Source organism: Podarcis tiliguerta, assembly GCF_965153285.1.
Source record: "Podarcis tiliguerta genome assembly, chromosome: 4".
NCBI lineage: Eukaryota > Metazoa > Chordata > Lepidosauria > Squamata > Lacertidae > Podarcis > Podarcis tiliguerta.
The window spans coordinates 46,810,406-46,816,405 of record NC_139537.1 but is presented as its reverse complement, the minus strand read 5'-3'; positions in this window follow the sequence as shown (position 1 = coordinate 46,816,405).

Below are 6,000 nucleotides of genomic sequence, written 5' to 3'. Positions count from 1 at the left end.
CCCAATGCCTAAGCCAAGGTCTCCCTACATTTGAAAGTTTAATAAAGTTGTGGCCAAATTTTAATTCCATAACACGTTGTCACAAGTCTTTATTTCTTTCTGGTGGTTCCTGGGGGCTGGGAGGGTTGCTGCCTGGTCACACAGATACATTTTATGCACATTTTACTGGAGAATATACATTTTTTGTGGATAATATACATTTTTTGAACACATTAATTGACTGGTGAACTGCATTGCAAAATTCAGAGAATTTGAATGATAGCTGAGTTTTGGTTCCCGTGTTGTTTGGTAAAGTGAGGATTAGGCAGTTTTACCCTTAGATGCAAATTACACCATCTTTACTCCCCAACTCTGGTCAAGGGCTACAGGCTCTGTATCCTTGACATATGACCCATTGTTGCACTATGTCTATTGACAGAAAGAGAAAGTTATGTAAGGACATGAAAGTGAAAGAACACAGCATTACCAGGACAAATTGTTTGCCCATTTAACCCAGCATTGCCTGCTTTGATGGGTGGAGACATGGTCTCGGACGTCACATCACTTGCTATTTGATCTTTTAAACTGGATTTGCCCTGGATTGAACCTAAGAGCTTCAGCATTTATAGTGTGTCCTCTACCACTGACCTATAGCCCCTCTCCAATGATACAGAGTCTTCCTTTGTTTCTAGTAGAAAGCAAATTGAAGTTTTCATGGGATAGTCTAGTAGGTAGCAAAGGGGGCCATTCAGGGAAAGAGGGGACTTAGTAGGCCCACCAAATGAACAAAACCAATCATGCATCACTCCAAATCAAAGTCAAGGGATTTAAATTGTGAAATAAAGAGTTGCATTTATGTAGTACATTCCTTATATTTGTAATGGTAATCAAATCATAGTATATAATAAGTATAAATTACTTCTGGATTATATCACCTGAAGATGTTGATTTACCTGTTCAGTAATAGTCAAAATGTCATTTGGGCTTAACATCAGAGTAGAGATGTCTTCATTTCCTTAGAAGCTTTCGAGTTTCCTAATCTCCATGGAGTAGTTTTGATATAGTCTTCAAAACTGAACACAGGGAACATGTGAGAAAAGTAGCAATCAAAAAGCTGTCTTTTTGTCCGTGACAAAGACTTAAGGGAGCTATAGGGTGTCAGAATAAAGAGTTTTGCTGGAAGTTTTCTGTTTTACAAAGTCTCCAGTCTCCCCAAAGTAGAAGTTATGCTTCAGAGAGTTCAAGAGATGAGCATTATTTTGTATCCACCTGTAAAATTTCTGAAGATTGTGTGACTAATCAGTTCTTTTGATTCCACCTCTTCCCTGTCAGCAAGTCAAATATTAAATATATACCTCTCATCTTTGAAACTAAAGCAACCAGAGAGAATTCATTACTGTCTAGATGTTTGAAAACCTCTAAATCCTCCAATTCCAATGATAAATTAGGTTGCAATGGGACTAAAACTTCCATTTATCAAAAAATTCTATTCAGAGAGTAATCCCCAAACAGTTACAACTGGATATGGATTCAATGAAATATTATATCTTCAAGTAATGGAGGTGGTAAGATCAAATGCAGTGGAAACTGTCCCTCTTTTAAAGCTTTAGGCTGTGTTTCTATATTTACCTGAGAGTAAGCCCAATGAACTCAGTGGACATTTATAGGCTTGTGCTGCACTTGTGTTTAGAGCAGTTATGAGTTTATAGTCCAGACGAAGACAAACAGAGTTTGGACTTTGCAGACTATGCCAGGAATATTCACTAATGTTTTGCAAGTGTGTGTTTATATATGAAACTGTTTTATGTGTTTTATTGTGGATGTTTTTATTGTCCTTATACTTTATTGCAAAACAGCTTTGATATCCTTCATAGGAAGTGAAATAAATGTAACAACTCGAGAGTATTGTTTCCTCACATTAAATTCATTTCAAGATTTTTACTTTCTTCAAATGCTTTGAGATTTCTTTGTCACTCCCTTTAAACCTAGACCTTGCAATAACGTATTAATCAGTTTTTATTTCTGTATATAACATCTAAAATAAAAATCTTTCTTTTTATGCTTCTAATGCTGGTATTGTAAATAGGTAAAAAATCGTTTGCCTTTCCTAGCATGTATGGTTGGCTCCTGAATGTCCTCAACAGCCCCTACCTGTCTGCTTCCATACTTACAACCAGTCCAGGGGGTGGTCTTGGCTGTCAGCCTCCTTCTCCTTAGTCTTGGTGCTGCCCTTGAAGGGAGGAGGATGGGGAGAAAAGCTGAAATAGTTGTCTCCACCTAAGATTGTCTTTAGCTCTATCAGTGATTTACTCTGGCACCTCTTGCTGCCAGGTTCCCTGACTTCCACCCTACCAGTCTCAATGGGCACCAGCTTCCACTGACTACCACAAATCAGCGTTGGAAAAATTGTGAAGTGACCTGATATATAGAAGTTCCCCTGAAATTCAGGGGGGAAAGGGTAAAATACAATCAGCAACATCTCAGAGGGTATGGCCCTAGTCTGATCCAAAGAGCCCTTGACACACAGACATAAATCCTGTACTCTGCTTAGCACTGGTCTGCCAACTGATGTGTCTTTTTTCTCCAACATTTTGTTTTGAAGCCGCATGAACCTGTGGAGCTCCTTGGAGGAAAAGTAACATAATATGATAAATCTAAAATGTAGTTATAAAGAAAAGGCTAGTTCCCCCCCCCTTCCTTCCATAACCATTTTTTTTCCTGATCACAAAAGGGGCTATCTGGATCCATTGCCCAAAATATTTTGTTCTTATGGTTTACCCCAGTCTTGCTCTAACAAATATTTTATTTATTTATGTATTTATTTATTTATCTGCTTGTTTGTTTATGTCCCACCTTTCCATCAATGAGCTCCAGGTTGCATATATGGTTCTTCCACTCCTCATTTAATCCCCACAACAACGATGTGAGTTAAGTTAGGCTGAGATGCAGTATCTGGTCCAAGGTCACTATGTGAGCTTCATGACTGTGTGGGAACTTGAACCCGGGTCCCTCAGCTCATAGCCTGACACTCTAACCACTACACCACCCTGGCTACTGGATAAGGGCATGTTGCATCTCTTACTTCAGTCAAAGAAGTGCGATGGTACTATACAGTGGTACCTCGGGTTACATACGCTTCAGGTTACATACGCTTCAGGTTACACACTCCGCTTACCCAGAAATAGTGCTTCAGGTTAAGAACATTGCTTCAGGATAAGAACAGAAATCAGGCTCCGGCGGCTCAGTGGCAGCAGGAGGCCCCATTAGCGAAAGTGGTGCTTCAGGTTAAGAACAGTTTCAGGTTAAAAACGGACCTCTGGAACGAATTAAGTACTTAACCCAAGGTACCACTGTAGTTGTATTATTATTTGCTATCCCCTGAGCTGTCATGTTTTCACTGTGACATGACTTGGGAGAGCCTCTCCTCCTTCTGGGGGGAGGGGTTGTGACCAGGAGACGATTCCCGCATCATGCAGGGGACGTTCGGCCCCCTGCCCTCTCACCATCGCTGGCGTGCCACGCCCCCCATTTGGGCACCCAATCGGATGGCACCGAGGGGGCATGGTTTAGCCGCTCAAATGCAGCCACGCCAGCTCTCCCTGCCATTTGCTCCTGATCTGCCATTGGAATGTGTTGTTGGTGTATGGAAGGGCAAGGTGTGGCCATCGCCTATCCCTTCACTTTTGGGTATTCCGTTAAAGGAATCCAGCAGTCGTGGATCCTGTCCGATGCCCTGTGTGGTGGGGGGCCATGGCACGACCCTCGGTGACATCAGGGGACAGCTTATAGTTGTATTTGCATCAACAGTCTCCCCCTACTGGTGGTTAACCCCTCAGCAGACTCACCCCTCTCCGAGTGGGTGGAGTCAAATTGTCCATGGTCCAATGCCTAAGCCAATACCTTCTCACATGCTGTAATCAATAAAGTTGTGCCCTTTTCTTGCCCATTAACCTAATATACTGTGTCCACGTGTCTTCATTCCCCAAGCGGGGATCGGGTCCTTGAATCACAAGTAGTTATGGCAGCAGAGACAAATCTGCTCTTCCAACAGTGAATTGTACTAATTGGTAATAATATTGCCTGAGATATATTAGCTTAATCCTGATATAAAAGCAATGTATTTAGAGCTGCACTAAGCACACGCACACAAACACACACAAACAAACAAACAATGTTTTGTTTTCTGTTGCATTGTTTTTAATAAGTTGCTTATGATTTATTTATTTTTGTTTACAAGCATTCATTAAACCAGTGTTACACCAAGACACAGGTTTTTGAAACTGCTTCACAAATAGCTTACAGTGCCTTGTAGGTTAAGTTTATAAGTTTTGTTTTGTTGTGTCGTTTCATTGCAGCTTCTTCTATGGTGTTTATCACACTTGGGTTTGCTTGAAGTGAGTGTTCCTTTCTTAAAGCATTTAAGAAACCAATTTTATATCCCCAGGAATGTCTAACACTCCAAGTGAACTTCAGCAATGAGCACATCAAGAAATAGGAACAGATTTAAGGAAGAAGCAGCCTTCAAGCAAACAAAATATAAAAGTATCACATGCAACCTTACATTTCTGCATATGAACTTATCAAAAGCAGGAGTCTGTTCCCTTGTCCATGCTCACTAGCAAAGAGATTTTCATAGAACATGATGAGATATCATGACATGCACATGAAATGGGGCATTTGTAAAGCTTGGTATGGCACTGGATTTTAGGAGCAAGACCCACATTTCAGAAAGATTCCAGAGCAGGTAATCACCAGAGCAAGATTATTTTGAGAAATCAGAGGACAAATTTTGGCATAACACTGACAGCAACTGCATTTTATTTTGATAGGGTGCTTCTTCTTGTACCTGAGCAGTTCGGCTGTGTCGTGGAAGCCAACAGATCAGTTAAATATGTTGGGAATGATCTTCCAAGGCACAATTTTCCAATGAACTAGATTCCTGTGTTTCTGCACAGTGGCTCATTCCTAAATTATAAGCTACCAGTCCTTATTCTTGTTGGGGATGTCACCAGAAAAGATATAGAAGGATGTGGTTATAAGGAATATATACACCGAACCCATTCAATCTAGCAGCTTTCAGGAAGAAAAGTTTCCACATGCATTCTATAGGAAATGAGTTTGCTTCTGTGGTGTCACTGAACCAGTTAACAAGATTTCAGTCACATTTAGATTGACTTTAATTATTCTTATTTTTATTACTTTCACAACCAGCTGTTTCTTGATTATTTCTGCTTGCTGTTTCTAAACATGTTCAGTGTGAACCAACATATGTGGATCTGGATGGATAATGTAAGTTTGATTATATGTTTTACACTTTATATGAGTATTAATTTTCTCTTGCCATATTCATAACTCAGTATGATGCTGTCAGCAGCTCCACCTTCTGTGCTGCAAATTAATTGGAACAGCCAATTCAAAATTGTTCATTATTTGGAAGCAAATTACATTTTGAATGCTCAGTTTAGCTATAAGTTAATACCGCTTGTATAGTTCTTGTGGTGGCGGGGTATGTGTGTAAATACTATGATCTGCTGACATCACTACTGCAATAAACACTTGGCTAAGAATTTCTGGACCTCCTCCATTTATATAATAGGGTTATGGCAATTTAGAAAGATGGGGAAAGATTGTGTTCTGTGAGGTTGAAGTATTTAAAGGCCAAGCAGATCTGCAGAAATATCTCATTGCCACTAGGAAAGGTATGCTACAGAAAATTATAAAGAATTTACATTTTCATTGGAAAGTACCAACTTTTTAGTGAGATCTCCATAATGAGCCCCATTCACTTAGCTAAAGGAGAATCACTGTGATTTAGTCGTTAGAAGGTAGGACTAGTACTTGAGTGACCCAGGTTCAATTTCTTGCTCACCCAATATGCTCGGAGTAATACTGAGCCAGTTATGTACTGAATATCTGAAACCTGAAGAACTGCTACCAGTCAGAGTGGATGAGCTGGATGGTTCTATGGATAAGCATAAAGCAGTTTCATAAGAAGGTCATCAGATACATGACTATTTCAAT